A 21,356-nucleotide genomic window follows, 5' to 3' on the forward strand; every position below is an offset into this window, starting at 1 on the left:
AGCGGCTGGGCGAGCTCGGATTGGTCTTGGTCTGATGAATGCACGCATCCCGGGAGGTCAGCGCTCGTCGGCATGTATTAGCTCCAGGATTACCAAAGTTATCCAAGTAACAGATGGAGCGATCAAAGGAACCATAACTGATTTAATGAGCCATTCGCAGTTTCACTGTTCCGGCCGTGTGTACTTACACGTGAATGGCTTAATCTTTGAGACAAGCATATGCTACTGGCAGGATCAACCAGGTAGCCGCACCTGCTGACGGTGTGGGGGCCGCGTGCCCATCTCCCCGACCGGCAACCTTGACGCACCCCTCCCTCTCGGGAGCCTGCCAGGGGAAGGAGCCAACCCGCCTGGGCAGGAGGGCTCACTGGAGGGGTGTGGAGAGGTGCAGTCGCATGGGCACCGGCAGACCCAGCCGTCTCCCTCGGGAGGGAGAGGCAGACCGAGGCGCAGCCTGAATGAGACGCAGGGGTGCCGGAGCCAGGCGGTACCGACACCCCTCGGAACAGTCGTTCCGAGCTGCTGTGGAAATGTGCTGGGCAGAGAGGGGTGACGGCGTGGCACGAGGGGCCTTTGGACCTGCTGAGCAGCAGCATCCAAGGGCCAGGCACCACCGACACCTCCTGCTCGGGGCCCAGGGCCGGAGCCCCCGACCTGGGGCCTGGTTGGCCCCTGGACCCAGCCGCGGCTCCCAGGAGAAGAGAAGCCTCTCCGGGCCTGCCGGACCCCATCCCGGGCACTCTGCCACACGGCAGGACCCAGGATGGAGCACGGGGTGGAGAGGCCGCCCTCCCCGGGGCCCTCAGGGGCCCGGCCTAAGCTCCTGAACCCAGCCAAGCAAGGGGAGGCTCCCCGGCCACAACGGAACACCGTCCCAGGCCTTTGGCAGTGCCGCAGGCCAGGGGACAGGGTCCAAGGCCGGAGCCCCCGAACCTGGGCGCAGCGGGCCCCGGAACCCAGCCAGGGCTCCCAGGCCCGGAGGAGCAGGAGAAGCCTCCCTGGGCCCGCTGGACCCTGTCCCGGGCACCCTGCCATGTGGCAAGACCCAGGACGGAGCCTGGGGTGGGGAGGCCGCCCTCCCCGGGGCCCTCAGGGGCCCAGCCGGAGCTCCTGAACCCAGCCAAGCAAGGGGAGGCTCCCCGGCCACAACGGAACCCCGTCTCAGGCCTTTGGCAGTGCCGCAGGCCGGGGGACGGGGCCCAGGGCCGGAGCCCTTGACCCAGGGCTCAGCAGGGCCCCTGGACCCAGCCCGGGCTCCCAGGACCGGAGGCGCAGGGGAAGCCTCCCCGGGCCCGCCGGACTCCGTCCAGGGCACCCTGCCACACGGCAGGACCCAGGACAGAGCCCGCGGGAACTCGTTCGGGCACCCTGCCATGCGGCAGGACCGAGGATGGAGCCTGGGGTGGGGAGGCCACCCTCCCAGGGGCCCCTGAACCCAGCCCAACAGGGGGACGCCTGCCGGGTCTCATCCGGGGCAGCCTGCCACGCGGCTGGACCCAGGAAGGAGCCCCCGGGAACTCATACATTCACCCTGCCACGCGGCAGGATCGAGGACGGAGCCTGGGGTGGGGAGGCCACCCTCCCAGGGGCCCCTGGACCCATCCCAGCAGGGGGAGGCTTGCCGGGTCTCATCCGGGGCAGCCTGCCACACGGCAGGAACCAGAGCGGAGCCCGCGGGATCTCGTTCAGGCACCCTGCAACGCGGCAGGACCGAGGACGGAGCCTGGGGTGGGGTGGGGAGGTCACCCTCCCAGGGGCCCCTGGACCCAGCCCAGCAGGGGGAGGCCTGCCGGGTCTCATCTGGGGCAGCCTGCTACGCAGCAGGCCCCGGGACAGACCCAGGGCTGTGGCGGCATCCTGGCCTGTCCAGCTGCCGGCTGAGGACCGCGAGGCCACCCTCCCCGGGGCCCTCAGGGGCCCGGCCGGAGCTCCTGAACCCAGCCAAGCAAGGGGAGGCTCCCGGCCACAACGGAACCCCATCTCGGGCCTTTGGCAGTGCCGCAGGCTGGGGGACGGGGCCCAGGGCTGGAGCCCCTGACCCAGGGCCTGGTGGGACCCCTGGACTCAGCCGGGGCTCCCAGGACCGGAGGCGCAGGGTAAGCTTCCCCGGGCCTGCCGGACTCCAGGGCACCCTGCCACGTGGCAGGACCCAGGACAGAGCCTGGGGTGGGGAGGCCACCCTCCCAGGGGCCCCGGGACCCAGCCCAGCAGGGGGAGGCCTGCCAGGTCTCATCCGGGGCAGCCTGCCACGCGGCAGGACTGAGGACGGAGCCCGCGGGAACTCGTTTGGGCACCCTGCCACGCGAAAGGACCGAGGACGGAGCCTGGGGTGAGGAGGCCACCCTCCCAGGGGCCCCTGGACCCAGCCCAGCAGGGGGAGGCCTGCCAGGTCTCATCCACAGCAGCTTGCCACGTGACAGGCCCCGGGACAGACCCAGGGCTGTGGCGGCATCCTGGCCTATCCAGCTGCCGGCTGAGGACCGCTAGGCCGAGTGGGGTCCCAGAGTACCCTGTCCCTAGTAATCCGGAGGAAGGCTAGCCCCCTTTCTGGTAACCCGCGCGCTCCGATTGACGGAGGGGGACCCAAGGGGCAAACACGCCCGGCCTCCTGGAGCCCTGGCTGGGATCCGGGAGGCAAATGGACCCTCATCGGGACTTCCAGGCTGACCCGGCCATCTGGTCACCTCATTGGAAAGTATTGCGCACGACCAGATGGCCGAGGGGAAAGGTGTGACCAGATGGCCGGCACCTGAAAGGACTCACATCTGCCTGCCCCGAGCCGAGCCATTGCAGTAGGGCTCCTACCTGCCCACCCACGCAGGGCACAGGGGGCTCTGCTTCCTGGGGGGCTCGGGGACCCCGGCTGGGCCTCAGGCACTTGGAGGACCACCAGAGCTCTCGGGCCCGGGTGCCCGGGGGAGAACTGCCCGGGACCCATGGAGCCTGTCCCGGGCACTTTGCCATGCCGCCTGCCGGAGGAGGGAGCCCCAGACGCCTAGGAGGATGTTGCCCAGGCATAGCCCATCTGGTCCCTGGCAGAGAACCACCAGCCCCAGAGGGGTGTTCCGGCATACCCTGACCCTACTAATCCGGCGGAAGGATACCCACCTTTCTTGTAACCCGCACGCTCCGAGCGACGGAGGGGACCCTAGGCGCGGATGCGCCCGACCTCCTGGAGCCCTGGCTGGGATCCGGGAGGCAAATGGATGGACCCTCATCGGGACTTCCAGGCCGGCCCGGCCATCTTGTCGCCCCATTGGAAAGTATTGTGCGCGACCAGATGGCCGAGGGGAAAGGAGCGACCAGATTGCCGGCACGTAAAAGGACTCCCGTCTGTCCGCCCCGAGCCGAGCCATAGCGGTAGGGCTCCCGCCTGCCCACCCACACAGGGCTTGGGGTGCTCTGCTTCCTGGGGGGCTCGGGGACCCCGGCTGGGCCTCAGGCACTGGGAGGACCACCGGAGCTCTCAGGCCCAGGCGTCCGGTGGAGTACTGCCCGGGACCCGTGGAGCCCGTCCCGGGCAGTTTGCCACGCTGCGGGCCGCAGGCCGGAGCCCCGGACGCCTGGGAGGATGTTGCCCTGGCATAGCCCATCTGGTCCCCGGCAAAGAACCGCCAGCCCCGGGAGGGGCGTCCCGGCATACCCTGCCCCTACTAATCCGGAGGAAGGCTACCCCCCTTTCTTGTAACCCGCGCGCACCGCGAGGCTCAGGGGACCCTAGACGCGAACGTGCCCGACCTCCTGGTGCCCTGGCTGGGATCCAGGAGGCAAATGAGCCCTTATTGGGACTTCCAGGCCGGCCCGGCCACCTGGTCGCCCCATTGGAAAGCATTGCGCGTGACCAGATGGCCGAGGGGAGAGGTGCGACAAGATGGCCGGTAACTAAACGACGCCAATCTGCCCGCCCTGAGCCTTCGTGGTAGGGCTCCCGCTTGCCCTTGCAGGGCTTGGGGGCTGCAGGGCACGGGGCCTGCAGAGCTCGGGGGGCTGCAGGGCTCCGGGGGGGCTGCAGGGCTCGGGGGCTGCAGGGCTCGGGGGGCTGCAGGTCTCGGGGGCTGCAGGGCTCGGGGGGCTGCAGGGTTCTGGGGCTGCAGGGCTCCGGGTCTGCAGGACTCCGGGGCTGCAGGGCTCCGGGTCTGCAGGGCTCCGGGGCCGCAGGGCTCTGGGGCCGCAGGGCTCGGGGGCCGCAGGGCTCCGGGGCTGCAGGGCTCCGGGGCTGCAGGGCTCCGGGGCTGCAGGGCTCTGGGGCTGCGGGGCTCTGGTCTCCAGGGCTCCGGGTCTCCAGGGCTCCGGGTCTGCAGGGCTCCGGGTCTGCAGGGCTCCGGGTCTGCAGGGCTCCGGGGCTCCGGGGATCCGGGGCTGCAGGGCTCCGGGGATCCGGGGCTGCAGGGCTCCGGGGCTGCAGGGCTCCGGGGCTGCAGGGCTCTGGGGCCACAGGGCTCCGGGGCTGCAGGGCTCGGGGGGCTCGGAGACCCGATGCTGGGCCTCAGGCAAGGAAGGCCCGCAGGAGCTCCCGGGGCCTGGACGCCCGGGGGACCCATGGATCCTGTCCCGGGAAAGGTGCGACCAGATGGCCGGGACCGAAAGGACTCCCATCTGCCCGCGCCGAGCCATAGCGGTAGGGCTCCCGCCTGCCCTTGCAGTGCTCCGGGGCTCTGCACCAGGGAACCTTGTCCCGGGCAGATGGACACTTGGCAGGCCGCAGGACGTGGGCTACCAGGCCCTGACCGAAACTCCGGGGGCCCGCGGCCGGTCCCAGCTTCTCAACGCAGCCAGGCCGGGGAGATCGGGGAGCCTGCCCAAGCACGAGGGACCCCAGTCCCGGGCACACTGTCCCTCAGGTTGTGCGCTCGTTTTCCACTATTTTTTTTTCAAAATTGTGCGTAGTTGCGCTAGGCAAAGTCCGCCCAGCCATACTCAGGACGTGCGCTCGTTTTCCACAATTTTTTTCAAAATTCTGCATAGTGACGCTACACAAAGTCTGCCCAGCCCTACAAATTAACAAGTTTGTGCTGACCACAATGGACCGTGTAAGGGACACATGAGCACGTTTGTCACACTGGAAGTTTTAACTTCTGATTTTGATGTGACGATGGTGCAGGATAGCTCTGCTGGGCTCTCTGTTGATCCATGTTGGATCTGATGAGGCTTCCAGTCGGGAGCTATGCGGTGCAGCTCTGCGGGGCTCTCAGTCAGCTTCTGTGAAGCCTTCGGTTAGGAGCTGCACAGCTCTGCATCAGATCGTGTGAAACCTTCATTTAAGCAGGGAGAGGTGCACTTTGACTCATCAAAGGGTGTATGGCAGCACTTGGGGGTGACAACTTACTCCCAAAGAGACCAGCAGAAGGGACTACGTCAGGCCCAGTTGGGTCTGGTGAACTGGAAAGCAGGAAAAGCCCCTAGAACGTACTGTATCCCTGTAATTCACACAGGAGGTCTGCCAACTGACCCTAGGTGTGTCAGTCTCAAAAGTACTTTATTCAGCTGCCATAACCATCAAAGCAGACAATAACAATAAGATATATAAAACTACATAAATAAAACAGTTACAGCATAGTATTAAAAATTTGATTGTTGCTACATAAGAAAACAACCATGAAATATTTTCCAAAGATCAAGTTGAGAAGACACTACATAATCATGAATACAAATCAACCATAGGATCTGGAGATACTGATTTAGTTTTGCATCACATGTAAAACAGTATACATAAAAGCCATTCAGCAGGCATAAAAAGGTACTATTATAAGACTAAATAAAGTGCGGGACCAGATTAGTATAGTTAATTCACAATATAGCAGTGCAATATCTGAAAGTGAAAAATGTACAAAGTGCAAAGTGATTAAAAGACTATAGGGGCCTAACCATACATCCAACAAAAAGCAGCTAACAGCGTATACAATTAGACCTGACGTATCAGTTTTTAAACTTCTCTGGGCAGCTAGATAACGGGTCATCCCCAGATTCAGGAACACTGGATGTATCCACTTACGGCTCGAGCCAAGATATTCTGAACAGAAGAACAAAACAAGCTGCTCTGTCTCAGAAACCAGACCACAGGCTGGACACACATCAGAAATCTGGTCTTTTTTCCAATTGCTAATAACCGATTTCAAGGGTAGAATAACCAATCAAAAGCTCACATACAGGCTCTTGAATAGTGGTGGTGTAATGGTATCCAAAAATAGTTCAAAGCACGGATTGATCGTAAACTCAAGAGACTGTTTATGAAGTACCCATTTGTCCCACTCACAACTTGTTGTTCACAGACATAGGCCTAGTAACAAGATTTTATCCCATCAACATAAATCTTTCAAATACTTCCTGGGACTTCCCGTAGCTTTGATAGACCTACCCACCTAAACCAGCTAAAACAAAACTTAAGCTAGGGGCTTTCATAACACTGTTCATATTCATCAGAACCCCTAGGGAATCAATATACTCAGTTAATTCTGGCACAAAAGCAGTGAAAATTATGTCACTGCACCATAGAGGAGAACAGATGCAGCCTGGGCTGAGAACAGCCAGGTCTTTAACTGCTTCCGAAACTCAAATGATTTTGGTTCTTCCTTAACTCAAGAGGCAGAGAGTTTCATGAGGTCGAAGACAGGACTCAAAAGGAGCGTCCTCCCCTTCTGCCTATTCTGATGCGGGATATAAGGGCCAAATTCAAGTCTGCCGAGGGTCAGGCTCTAGTAGGCAGATGCAGTTGCATCAAGGCAGCCAAACTAGCCGCCCCTTGCTTGTAAAGGATCTTATGAGGGATACACAGAGCGTTGAACTGTGTATGTTTCTCGATGGGCAGCGAATGCTGTTTGCCAAGGAGGAGAGAAACGGAGCAGAATTTGGTGGGAGAGTAACCAGGAAACTGCATTCTGGACAGCATATAGCCAAATCGAGGCTGCACTGTTAGCGCACGGATATTGAATGTTACAATAATCCGGTGTGATATGATAAGAGATTGTAAATTCAATTGGCAATGTTATATTCCCGTGTTAGGCCCATGTAGCGAAGAGGCTTTTTTCTTACACTGTCCTCACAATAACATTTCTGCCGGGAACATTTGCACATATTTGTGTGCACAATAATGTTGGATTAGTTTCCCTGAAACTAAACTTGTTTACACATCTAGCTTCGCACAACATTATCACAATGCCCTGAACATCATGTAGATGGTCTCTTTTCACACTATGTACAAATGTCATCTCTATCTTCATTCACGGGGTGACACGGCTATCTACATATCAATAAAATCACTAATCTATACGCACATCACAAGGATGCTTTCTATTATAAAAGATGAGCATCCCAATAGTTTGGTAGAGGAGGCACTTCAGCTGACACCGAGGGTCTATGCATGCTGAGACTTCACCACGCAGCGTTCTGACATCTCGTGAGGGGTGTCCAGTTTGTGACCAAGACGGGGTCCTTCATTCTCTCCCATTAGGTAATGGGGTTGGATCCCCCCTTGGGGCGATTCTTGGCTTTACAGCTAAACTCATTCTAGGTACACTTAGAGTAGGGTTCAAATAGTAGGAGTACGCCAGATTACTGCCTCGTTATATGCCTGCATATATACATTGTTTTAGCACCATGGTAGAACTATATCTACTATTTATGCTTTTGGTGCTCGTAATCACTTTTATCTGCTTCTGTATATTAATCATTGCAGCACACGTATTTAATACAAGAATAACGTTGGTTCAATTAACTTATTGAAAACGTTCCACTGTGTATTCTCTGTATACTTCCCTGAGAATAAGCGAGCATGAGTGACTGAGCGAAAGGTTCTGTACTGTTTCCGCGATCCCTAAAGGGTCAGGGTTGTCATGTTCAGTGGTTGCTGGAAACCATTCGCTCCCTAATAAGGTTAGGGGGGCTTACTGTGGCACTGTGAGCTAGCTGGTCTATAGTTCAACATGTCCTGCTGGGGTGTTCGGAAACAGTCTAGGCAATAAACCCCTAGTTTAAATTGTCCAACAAACATGTAGATCCTACGGATAAGTAGGAACTACATGACAGCGGACTTGTCGAGTAAAAAATCCCATAATGGATTTAAGATTTCTCAAGGTGCCAAAGCATGAGCCTGAAATGATTTTGATTTCAGTTTCGAAAGACAGCGAGTCATCCAGCCATATACCAAGATTTTTTACCACAGATTTAGGTTCGAGGGGACGGGCCCTAGAGCTTCTGGCCACCAATGATCTCCCCAAGGGTGAGCGAGCCTGCCCAACAGAAGGTTCTCGGTTTAAATTACATTCAGCTTTAAGCAGCTGTCATGCATCCAGCGGGTGACAGCCGTTAGACAACTTTTTTAAATTAGCTCTACAATCCTTCGACCCTCCATATAGAAAGAAAATGAATTGAGTGTTGTCAGCATAGGACACCAATGAGATCCCAAACGGCTTCACCACATCAGCTAATGGTTTGACTTAGATATTAAAGAGAGCAGGACTTAGAGCAGAACCCTTGGGAACGCTGTGTACCAACGCTCTTTGAGATGAAGCAAAAGGGGAAGATATCACTTAAAAAGACTGGTTCCTTAAAAAGAAAGTAACCCAAGCTAGGGCTTTGCCACGTGCCCCCAATTCATGTAGTCTGCATAGCAGCACCATATGGGAGACCGTGTCAAAGGTGGCAGGTCTAGAAAATCAGTGCCTGAGAGCTGCCTCCATCTGCAGCACAGCGTGAGCTTTCTGTTACTGTCAAAAGAGTGGATTCAGTACTATAGGAAAGTCTGAAACTATTCTGTGAAGGATCTAAGGTTTGGTTCTGCTCAAGGAAATTAGTCAGAAAATTACTCAAATGTTTCTCCACTACCTTAGATAAAAATGACCGCAAAGAGATGGGTCCATAGTTTTGTTGCTGGGCAGCATTGAGCAAAGGCTTTTTTCAAAATAGGAATGACCTTGGCATGTCTCTATGTCATTGGCACCATGGCTCTGCTTGGAGAAAGATTGGCCAGTTTCAGGAAGATAGGTTTAATAGTCTTCTAAAATGTTTAAATTATACTCTGGTTTCAACAGGTCGTCTGGAGATCCTGATTTCTCCTGGTGCAACAAGGTAGAGGTAGAATCATCATCAAGCAGGCTCACCTCTTCCAATCCTGCCCTTTTTGAATGATTATTCATAATATAGCAAGAGACCGTCTTCTGTTTCATCACTTATCCTAAAAAAAGACTAAATATCGTTAACTTTGTTTACAAAATTATCTGCAAGATTGTTGCTCTGACTCTTTGATGCTTCCACCAGCCCAAGGGTGGCCGTCGGCTTAATCAAGTTATTCACAAAGAAGTGCATTTCCTTGGATGGATTTCTGTTGCTTTTGATTTTATCTACAAAGAAGTTGGTACATGCCTTTTTGACCATTTTATGATAGATTTTAAGAGCTTCAATATATTGGTTTTTGCTAAAGCATTGTAGATTTTCTCCAAGCACACTCAAGTGTTATACAGCACTTTCTTCAGCAACTATTGTGTCATTGAACCAAGCAGACGAAGGCTTCTTTCTCGCTCTACCTGGCCTAGGAGGAATAAAGTTATCCAGGGCTGAAGTGAGCCATGCCTTGGTCCTAGACTCTGCATGTTCCATATTGAAGTCTAGTTGAGGAACATTAGCCTCAACATAGCTGATAAAGACAGAGGGATACAATTTGGGCCACTTTCTTTTTACGGTGGAGTTTACAATGACAATCTTGTCAGCTCTGGGGATATCAATGGTCATGGGTACCATCTAATGGTCTCACCAAGTCTGGGATTGGAGGTGAACATTTTCAGTTTAGATAAATTGGAAAAAAACTGATCTAACAGATGTCCGGCCATGTGTGTTGAATGTTCTACTAGCTGAGTCAATTGCGTGTGTATATTCATAATTATATTTAAGTTAGTCTACAATTTGTGTTTTGACTTTTTCCAAGTCCTGACCTTAAAGAAATTCATATTTTGAGGCCACATTTCATGGATCTATTGATTTTTTTCACGGGTGAGTGAACTTTTGCATAGAGTCACTCACCGTGACCGTTGTAATTACAAGCGGTATCTCACTTTTCCAAAATACTGCATACATAATCGCCCCAGATGAGAAGCCAGCAAGCCTTCGTGGGTAAAACATTTTACTCACGTAACCTTGGGATGGGCAGTGTACACCTCCAGTTTAGTTTCTACATATATAGGAGAGAGTACATTTTAAAACAACACACATTACGGTTTCAACTGTTGATATCCTCACACAGGTTGCCCCTATCCTCATTTGTACTTATGAAGACCCACATATAAGGTTATGACTGCCCCCCACTCTTTGGGTGGAAACGTCGACAACCTGATTACTTCAACCTGTACTGAACCTGTAGCCTCATAGAGGAAGCGGATTGATTAAAACACCCACCTCTACTTCATGGATGTTAATTTGGTTACTTACCTTGACTACAGACAGGCTTTGTGCAGTTGCCTGCGTGCACTGTGAATTGTACTTTAGGTTTTAAATTTTTTAACATTCTCATCCACCCAGCACTTTTGCACAAGCACTTTTTCATAGCTTTTTGCACATAATGGAGTAACCGTTATATTTGAAACTGTGTATACATTACCAATCTTTAATACTATTTGAATTGTTTGCACATATCTTGCCTCTGTTGTTGTATTTTTCCATATTCTCTCTCCTTTCCCCTTTTTGAGTTGATCTCTCTGCAGGATCGTTATACTATAATTGAATTAGCATACTCTGTGGGAATATGTTTCTCCCTTTTTTCTCCTCCGTTAGGACTATTTTGTAATCTGTATCTCATGATCTTTGTGTTGACAGAACATAGGTTACAGCTAGGTAGCTGAATACCTCAGGGCTTCAGAGAGTTAATTCAGAGAGGAGCAATATGTGGTCTTGATGACTTGAGTCAGAAGCAAGCCTACAGCTCTATCTTTAGCTGACAGACATCCTGCTCGGTAACAGTACTTTGTTGTTGTGTCTGGGGAGACAGCAGAGAGTCGTGTAGCAAAATATAGATGCTAAACTATAGGCATAAAATAATATATGGGGAGACCTACTAGATGAGAGTTGCAGTAGTCAAGTTTGCTAAGTACATGAGAGATCAATGTTTTGGTTATACTGAAAGAAATAATTGAGAATATTTCCTGTACATCCAATAATAGAAATGTGGCTGCTTGGCAGTGTTAGCAATTAACATTCCCATGCTCAGTGAAGGGTGAAAGTGTCCCACAAGGTTTCTGACAGTGTATGTTGTCGTCATTGTTTTTGGTAGAAAATTGATGGGACAGAAAACGGAGGCGGGTTCATTGGGGGCTGGAAAATAAACTAGTTCTGGTTTGGAAGAACTCAACATAATACAGCAAGCCGCCATGTGCTACCAGATGGTTACTGGGAAGTTATATAGTCATAACACACACAAAGGCTAAATAGAGTCTATGACATTTCAGAAATTGACAGACTTGGTGATTCAGGGGGTCTGTATCTACCAACAATCTCTAGTTATCGATATCTATAAATGATATACTATAATGTTAATTTGAGTGCTAAAACAAAATCAGAGTGGATGGGCCCAATTCACAAAGCCCAGCATAACATGTGCAGACAGTATTATCCAAATGGTGAAGGAAACCTGTGGATTCTAGTGTTTAAAGTTTCCCACAAAAATTGAGAATTTTCACTCCCCTCCAAACTTTAAAGATGGCCAAATGTCATTTCTTGGATGGTTGCATTCCCATTTGTGTTTCCATTAGGTTTTGGTGATGGGGTGTTTAGTAGTCATTTTGTTAGACTGCTGATTTGGCATAAACAAAATGCCCAGATATATACAATTCTAGTCTTCTGTTTATGTCAACAGACTTCTCAGTTTGCCTTCAATGACTATTGACTTGCACTTGGACTACCTGTGCTATCTACTACAGGCTATTGCGTCCATTACTATTGATAATGGCATTACTCCTAGTCCTACTCCCTCACCTTCCTTCAGCACAAATGAGGCTCCACCTTCCTCTAGACCTACCCCTGGCCCATAAAAACTCCACCTCCACCTGTACGTAAACAAGCTGAGCTAGCACTCAGATGTACCGCACCGGGAGAGTGGGAGCGTTCTAGAAGGAAGGCGAGGGAGTAGGACTAGGAGTAATGCAATTATCAATAGTAATGGACACATTACCTCAAGTCTTTCCCTCGCCTTCCTTTAGCACAAATGAGGACATAGCAAGCAGAAGAAAACAAAGACGGGCAAGTGAGTGGTAAAGAACACCAAATTTAATACTGTGACCCAAACACAGCAGATCAACAACCCCTAGTCCCTCATAGAGGACCAGACTCTGTGGACCAGAACATTATCCAAACGTTCCAGACCAGCAATCTGATAGTGACGGACAAACGTAGAAGGAGAAGACCAGGTCGCAGCCCTACAGATCTCCACCACAGAGGTATCCTGTAACTCAGCAACCATAGCAACCATAGCAGCCATACTGCAAGTAGAACGGCCCTGAACCCCAACTGATAGGGTCCACCCCTCGAAGCTTGTAAGCCAGCAAGATCGTGGACCGAATCAAATGACTCAACATGGCCGTCGAAGACTTCACACCCTTCTTAGCAGGACCAAAGTTAACAAACAAAGCGTCCCCCTTCCGGAAAGACTCCACAACTTGCAGGTACCACAGCAATGGCCGTCTCACATCCAGACCGAATTCAGGCAAAATCACCTCCAGACTGAGAAGAAATGCTGAATTGACCTTAGGGACAAAGGAAGGTACTAGCACCAAAACCACCCAATCCGAAAAGATCTTGCAAAAGGGATAATTACAAGACAAAGTCCCCGGGGGCGTGGCTTGGACGCTGATCAAGATGGCCGCTTAGATCCGGAGCTCCGCCGCACCGGGACGGACCCGTATCACTTACGGCAGTCTTCACGTTCCTTCTTCAAGCTTTTTAGGATGTTCCAGCTAGCGGAACGTGTTGTGCGCCTGGTGAGCCCAAGGTGAACTCTTTCGCGCCTGGAATGCGCTGTTTTTCACCGCGCTGAATGCGCTCCTCAGAACGCCCGCCATTTTTTTTTTTTTTTTGTTTTGCCTCAGCGCTGCTCGTCTGGAACCGGCGCGCGCACCTGGAGCAGTAAGTTCTCCTCATGCTCTCAGACGCGCTCTGTTTTTCATGACAATGTGGAATATTTTCTGTTTGACAAGCGCTTTTCTAAAGGATAGCTGCATGAGGGATTCATTACAACTTCCCTGGTAGGTGAATACCTCTGTGGTTTTCTGCTGCACCCTGAGGATGCCACACCTGCTTAATGCTTCAGAGAGATGATTTAATTTGTTTTCTACGCTGTGGAGGCGCATGGAGATAGATTTTGTACCAGGGGCTCTCTCTTTGTGACTTTTATACACTCTTAAGGATACTTCAGCTAAATCTTATGTGGTGCTAAGCCTACTATTGGTCAACGTTATTTAAACATCAACTCTGTGTGGAAACATCTCCTAATATTTGCTGGCATTACCTCCAGGCCCGGGGTTTCTTCATGATTTCTCCAAGTGTCCTCTACTACTCCTGATAACCGCTGGGCTATATAGACCGGACATGTTGACATATTGTCATTCCCTGCCTCTGAACCCAGATTGTTGTGTTGGTTTGCTTATCTGACTTCTGTTCACTATCACTGGCACGTTTTAAGCTTCTATGGGCAAGCTTCGCAATCCAAAGTTTGTCTTTGTGCCCTCGAAGGCTCCACCTTCTTCTGCCTCCTCTTCACCAACAGGCCATTCTCCTCATCCTCCTTCCACAGACCAAATGGCGACAACAGCTCCCACCCGCTCTTCTTCATCACAACCTTCCTCCAGTAAGTCTTCTCCTCCTGCCTCCTTACCTAAGCGCTTGAAGCCGGACTCCTCTCCTCCTCCACCTGAGTCATCTCCACCCTCTATCTCTATGGAGTTGATACTTGAGGAGATTCGCGCTTTGCGCCCGTTCGTGGAGGAGACTAATACTAAGATGCAGCTTTTTGAGGCCAAATGGTCAACTATGGAGGCCCGTGTTTCTTCTGTGGAGCAGCAGGTTCCAGAAATTCAGTCAAATTCCCATCGCATTTCCTCTCTGGAGAGGTCTCTTCTCGCCCTTCAACAACACACTGAGGACTTGGAAAACAGGAACAGGAGGAATAACCTGCGCGTTTATGGCCTGCCGGAATCCTTGGAGGGTGATGATCCTGTCACGTTCTTCTCTTCTTTCCTCCTGAAATTGTTAGACCTTCCTGCTACCACCTCTCTTAGTATCCAACGAGCCCATAGACTTGGTCCTCGCTCCTCCTCCTCTACCAAACCGAGGGGGGTCATCATCCTCTTCCTCAAATTTACGGATCTCCTTCTGATCCTCTCCACAGCTCGAGCGAAACGCCAAGTGTCCTGGATGGGTCAGAGAGTTTATCTCTCTCAGGATGTCTCTGGTGTCACTGCTGCCAGAAGAAAAGAATTTCTGTCTCTTCGCGCTCCTCTGCGTTCTATGGGAGCTAGATATGGCCTTTTTCACCCTTGTACCTTCAAGGTAACTCATCAAAATAATACTTGGACTTTCCAAGACCCGGCTGAACTTAAGAAGTTCATCCACACTCAGACTAATGCTGGCATGGATACATCTAATCCTCCTACTGGTTGACTGTTTACCTGTTTGGTTTTTTCTCCTTACAGGTTCTTGCTGGAATTTTTCCCTCCTTGGTTGATTCTCCTTCTGCCTGATATGATCGTATAATGGTTGTTGTTTGGGTTTCTGTTTTTGCATACAATTGTTTCTTTGTGTACTGTTTTCCTCCCCATGACTTCTGCATAACATGTTTCTCTTTCCCTCCCTTAGACTTTCTGTTCAACCAACCCTCTTGTAGTCCTCTTCGTACCATTTGATTCGTCTTCCTCATACTCCGTCCTGTTGCGGTGGGTTGTTGCTCTCCGGCTCGGAGGGCTGTTCTTGTCGAATCCTCCCACACCCCATCGTCGTCATCTTGTTATCTCCCTTCCCCCTTCAGGTATGTTTTCCTCAGTCGTCCGTTTTGGATATGTACTGTCTCTTCTTCTTCTCCTCTTTTCCTCCCCCTTCCTTCCTTTCCTTTTTCCTTGTTCCTTTTTCACTATGTCCTTCGACTTTCTTTTGTCCTGCTCTTGTCTTTCACTCGCTCGTTATTCTCCTTTGTGGCGTTTTTGGTTTCATCTCTTTTCTCTGTTCCTAGCACACTTTATTGTGATTTAATTCAAAGTTATTTCATGGAATGTGAAAGGTTTTGTTAGCCCTATTGAACGGCAGAGAATACTTTCCCATCTAGCCTCTTACACTCCTGACTTAGTTCTTTTACAAGAGACTCATCTCTCTGAGGCGGAGTCTCTTAAGTTAAAAAGAGGTTGGGTGGGAACGGTTTTATTTTCTCCTACTTCTAACAAAAAGAATGGTGTGGCCATTTTGTGTCACAAGAAGCTAAAATGTAAAGTTCTTTCTCAAGAAAATGATACTGAGGGTCGTTGGGTCTTAGTTAAGCTGTTAATTAATTCTGTTTCTTTGACTGTTTTTAATGTATATGGCCCCACTCATCCTGATTGTAACTTTTGGCCTCTAATAACTTCTAAGTGTTTTCAATACAGTGATTCCCTGTTCATTCTGGGTGGGGATTGTAATCAAATTATTGACCCGTTTCTTGATCGCAAATCCTCTGCCCGTTTCACCCCCCACAAATCACATACACAATTCCTTGACACTATCTCCAAATCTCACCTTCTTGACTCATGGAGACTGTCCCATCCTGACTCTTTGGACTATTCTTTCTTCTCACCCCCTCATGCCTCCTTCTCCCGGATTGACTACATATTCCTTTCTCAGTCTCTCTCTCAAAATCTTCTTTCCTCATCTATTGAGCCGATAGTTATCTCAGACCATGCTCCCATTGTCACCGTTCTTGATCTTCTTCCTCCTCATCCCAAATCCTCCCGCTGGCGCTTTAATAATTCTCTCCTCCTGGATCCCCTCTTTTCTTCTTCTTTTCTTTCCTTCGCTACGGAATTTTTCTTACTCAATTCTGATCCTTCTTTACCCCCTCATGTTATTTGGGACTCTTTTAAGGCTACGGCTCGCGGTTTTGTGATTGACTTTGTCTCAAAGAAAAAGAAATCTTATCTTAAGAAACAGAAAGACCTTCTCTCCCATATCAAATCCCTGGAACATAAATTCTACACCTCTTCTACTCCAACGGTTGTACCAGACCTTATACGCGCCAAACTCGAGTTCAACAAAATTTCTACTGACAATGCTTCCTCATCACTGCTCCGCAGCAGCGCCCGCTACTACGGAGGTCGTAACAAGTCAGGTAAGCTTCTGGCCAACTATCTTAGGTCCCGCAAGGAGCGTAACCTGATTGATTCAATATATTCCAACGATAACCTTCTCCTCCATAAGGAGGAGGATATACTCGCCCAATTTCAACAGTTCTACCAATCTCTTTATACTCCTGAATCCCCCCCTCCGGCTACTCTCATTCAATCCTACTTGGACAAAATTCCTGCCCCCTCCACCTCTCATCTTAATTTCCCTGATCTTGAACTTGACCTCTCTGTCACCGAACTGGATAGCGCCTTAACATCTCTAACCAAGGGTAAATCTCCGGGGCCGGACGGTTTCTCTGTGGAATTTTATCTACATTTTTCAGATCTTTTGCTTCCTAAACTTCTCTCCCTCTTTCAATCCTTCTTCACCTCCGGCACGGCTACCGGTACCTTTCATGAGGCTACGATTTGCTTAATACCCAAAGAAGGTCGCGACCCGCAATTTTGTAAAAATTATCGCCCAATATCCCTTGTCAATGTAGACTATAAATTATTTGCTAAACTTCTTGCCCGGCGCTTAGACCCTTTCCTCCCACACCTTATTGGTAAGGAACAATGCGGTTTCGTAAAGGGTAGACTTACCTCAGATAATTCCCGTCTTTTTCTCAATGTTCTCAATAAGGTACCTTCTCTCAACTTCTCTCTAGCTGCTATATCAGTTGATGCCGAGAAGGCTTTTGATAGAGTAGATTGGTCCTTTCTATTTGCCTCCCTTCGTTGGCACGGTTTTGGTCCTAATTTTATCTCTCTTGTTTCTTTACTTTATTCCTCCCCTAAAGCGTCTGTGTTAGTTAATGGCCGGATATCCCCTTACTTTCCTTTGCAGCGTGGCGTCCGTCAGGGCTGTCCTCTGTCCCCTTTACTTTTTGTCCTAGCTTTAGAGCCGTTTCTGACGTCCATTAGAAACAACATTTCTATTTCTGGCTTCCCTTATGACAAGACTCATTTGAAACTCTCTGCGTATGCAGATGACATTCTTTTGTTTATTTCTGATCCTGACCAATCCATTCCGGCCTTACTACTTGAGTTTAACTCCTTTTCCCAAGTTTCTGTTTACAAGATCAACTCTGATAAAACTGAGATCCTTCCTCTTACTAAATTTTGTCTCCCTCATCAGTTTTCGGCCACCGGCTTTGCATGGAATCCCTCTAAAATTAAGTACCTTGGAATTTGGTTCTCTAACTCCATTTCTTCATCTATTCGGTTGAACATGTCTGCTGTACTATCCCGCATGGATAAGCTGTTCTCTTCTTGGAATCCTCTTTTTCTCTCATGGTGGGGTCGGCTGGACTCGATCAAAATGATGATTTCTCCCATTCTTATATACATCTTTTCCATGCTCCCCATTCATATCCCTGATGTCTATTTCAAGCGCATTGATTCCTGTCTCTCTAAGTTCCTCTGGAATAATAAAAAATCGAGAGTTGCGCTTGTTGCCCTTCGTAAGCCGAAGTCCAATGGCGGAGTCAACTTTCCGGATTTCCGCCTTTATCATAAATCTTTTTCTCTTTGTCAGGCTTCTAATTGGCTTGTCCTTACACCTTCTCCTCTTGCTCCTCTCTGGCTCTCTATTGAACGCTCACTCCTCTCCCCTTTTTCCCTATCTGAAATTGTACATTTCACTGCTAAGAATTTAACCACCCCTCTACCCCTGTTTAAGCATACTACTTCTCTTCTACATGCTCTGGTCTGTCCTGACCCGATCTCCCGTGAATCCTTTTTGGCTTCCCCTATTTGGTACAATTCACTTATTCTCCTCCATAATCGTCCTATTTGCTGGACTGCGTGGAGATCAAAGGGGCTGATATGGGTTAACCAGCTTTTCGATGGTTTTCTCCCATGTTCTTTTCCTCGATTCCGACTTCTGTTTCGCTGTCCCCAGTCTTTTTTCCATAGATTCACTGTCCTAATGGCCATTATACTTGAGGTTTACTATTCTCTCCCCTTGTCATCCTCTTCTGTTTCCCAGTCCTCGCTTCTTCAGATCCTCTCTACTCTCCCCAAAGCCTCTCTTATTTATAAATTTTTCTCCTCCCCCAATCCGACCCGTCCGAAATCTAAATTGGAACTTGCTTGGGAGCTTGATTTGGGCTGTGAATGGTCTATAGTTGTTTGGGACAAAGTCTGGGCCAGATCCTTAAAAATCTCCCGTTCCGCCTCACTAACTCAATCTATGTTCTTTCTATATCATAGACTTTATCTCTCTCCCCTTTCTATTTCTCGCTTTTCTCCTGATAAGGACTCTACCTGCTGGACCTGCTCTGCCCCTAATGCTGATTTGTATCATTTACTTTTTCTGTGTCCTTCTGTTCTAGCACTTTGGGATCAGGTGTGGTCTTATATCTCTCGCCTATTTTCTATCTCTATTCCGTACTCTATCCCTCTTCTTTTTTTAGGTAGTATCTCTGACACTCTTGATATTCCTTCTCGCTCCTCAGGTCTATTAGATCTTATGTTGGCTCTGGCTTTCCAACACATTTCTTCTAACTGGAAGGATCTTTCTAAGCTCTCGATACAATGCTGGTGGAATTCCCTCTGCCACTATCACAGACTTGATGTTCGTTTCGCTGCTGCCTCCACCCCTACCCTCAATAGAGATCTATTCTGGTTGCTTCTCACAACTTATCTTGACCGCATGGCTCTGAAATCGAAATCTATCTCTCCTTTATCCTCTGAGAATTTCAAACCCCCATGAGAGACTTCTGCTCTGCCCTTCCTCTTCCTTTCTTCCTCTCTATTCCTTTTATCTTTTTCACATTTACATTTTCATTTCCTGCCTTTCAACTATTCCCTACCCTTGGCTTATTTGCTCTTTCTATTCTATCTATCTTCTCTCTGACTACATCATTTATTCTTCTCCTAACGCCTCATATCTCCCTTTCTCTTTCTTTTCCCCCTTCTTTCCTTTCTCCTCCCCTTTTCTCTCCTCTTCCCCCCTTTTCCTTCTGGTTCCTTTTAAAATTTTTATAAAATGCTTTTTGAAGTTTTCCTCAGGTTCCTTAGGTTTAGCGCATAATGACCCTTTATTATTTTTTCTCTTTTTGATTTTGTATGACAATGTTCTTTATATGACTTGTATTTGTCGCTCGCTATGCTTTTTCTTCAAATAAAGCATTTCAAACATACAAGACAAAGTCCCCAACTCACCCAAGCGTCGCGCCGAGGTAATGGCCACCAAAAAACAAGTTTTAAAAGTCAAGAGTTTCAACTCAAGACCCTCAAGGGGCTCAAAGGGAGGACCGGACAGGACATCTAACATCAGCTGCAAATCCCAAGAAGATCGGACAGGGCAAGGAAACCAATTCAACAGACCCTGAAAAAAACGAGGCATCAGGCCCCCGTCATCCCTCAATTTATGCCACAAGCCCCGAAAAGCCTGAATGGCTGCCCCCTGTACCTGCAGAGAAGCCACCAACAACCCCAGATGAGCCCCTTCCTGAAGAAACTGCATCAGTAAAAGAAGTCAGCTATTGTGGAATCAACCTCCTTATCAGAACACCAGGCCAAAAAGGCCCTCCAATGTCTAGCATAGGACAGAAGAGTAGAGGATTTACGAGAAGCATGCAAAGTAACAGCCAAATGGTCAGGAACCCCCAAAACAACTAAGCCCTGCCTCTCAACTGCCAGGCTGTCAAGTGTAACCTCTTCAAGGAGCTCAGGGGAAGGGCTGGAAACACCAAAGGAGACGGAACCACAGGAAGGACCCACTTCTAGTCGAAACACAACCAGGCCAGGAGAGGAAACCAATTCGCCTGAGGCCAACAGGGCGCAATCAACACCACCTGAGCATGGTCCCTCCGGACCCAAACCAAAACGGCCCAGAGAGGCGGAAAGGGGGAGAAGGCATACAGAAGACCCTAAGTCCAAGAAGAGGTCAAGCCGTCGATTCCCAGAGTCCTGGGACACCGGCCCAGAGAACAAAATAGCCCCACCTTGGCATTTTCAAGGTCCGCAAATAGGTCCATCACAGGGAGGCCCCACTGACCCACCGATCGGTCGAAAAACTTGGAAAGAGGGAGAAATCCTTTGACAAGGGAATGTCCCTGCTCAAGCGATCGGCCCGCACATTTTTCACCCCCGAATGTAGAGAACAGACAGACCCAACACCCAGATCTTTGCCCACAGAAATATGTCACTGGCAATTAGGTGCAAGGACCTGGTCCCCTCCTGTCTGTTGACATAGGACATCCCTACCAGATTGTCTGTCAGACCAACACCCAATGGCCCTGCAGAGAGTTCTGAAAGTGAACCAGGGCCAGACAAATTGCCTGCAACTCCCGCCAGTTCAAAGACCGCTGGGAGTCCTGCAGGGACAAACACCCCTGAACTTGGTCCGACCCCCGCCAAGCACCCTGCCCTACCCGGACTGGCTGGCATCCGAAGTCACCTCAAGTGGAGCCGGAGGAGCCAAGGAAATTCCGTGCTGGCAGAGCCACCAGGAGAGCTCCTCCCGGATCTGGACCGTCATTGGCAGTGGAGACAACAGACTCTGAGACCCTGGAGACCAGCTCAACAGGATCCAGTTGGCCAGGCGAAGAAGGTGAAAACGAGCTCAGGGAACCAGAAACACCACAGAAGCCAAATGCCCCTGCACTCTCAGCCATTCCACCGCCGTAGGAGCCTCCCGGGATATCAAGGTCAGAGCTTGCGACTGAAGAGAGACCATGCGCCTGTCAGACAGAGTAACATGGCCGATCAAAGACTGAAAATGAGCCCCGATAAACACCATGTCTCCAGAGGGGGCCAAAGAAGATTTTCCCCAGTTCACCAAAAAGCAGCTTCCTTGAAGAATCTCCAAGGCCCTTCCGACCTGAGCGAGCAAAAGAGACTCCTCTGCAGCATGCAGTCAGAGGTCGTCCAAATAAGGATGAATGAAAACCCCTTCTGCATGAAGGAGAGCCATGAGGGGTGCCAAGACCTTCATGAAGACCCTGGGCGAGGACTTGAGGCTGAAGGGAAGAACACAAAATTGAAAATGGGCGCCCCTCATAGCAAACCTCAGGAAAGGCTGAGAAG

General features: G+C 50.2%; 1 non-coding gene across 1 annotated transcript in view; it reads right to left on the reverse strand.

The window, feature by feature from the left end:
• Positions 1-245, reverse strand: part of LOC146866819 (18S ribosomal RNA) — a 1,792-nt gene extending 1,547 nt beyond the window's left edge. Inside the window, exon 1 of the ribosomal RNA XR_014968724.1 lies at positions 1-245. This exon is cut by the window's left edge and continues 1,547 nt beyond it. This is a non-coding gene — a ribosomal RNA (18S ribosomal RNA).
• Positions 246-21,356: the final 21,111 nt, after the last annotated feature.

This window comes from Triturus cristatus, chromosome 1_2 (assembly GCF_964204655.1).
Source record: "Triturus cristatus chromosome 1_2, aTriCri1.1, whole genome shotgun sequence".
Taxonomy (NCBI): Eukaryota; Metazoa; Chordata; class Amphibia; order Caudata; family Salamandridae; genus Triturus; species Triturus cristatus.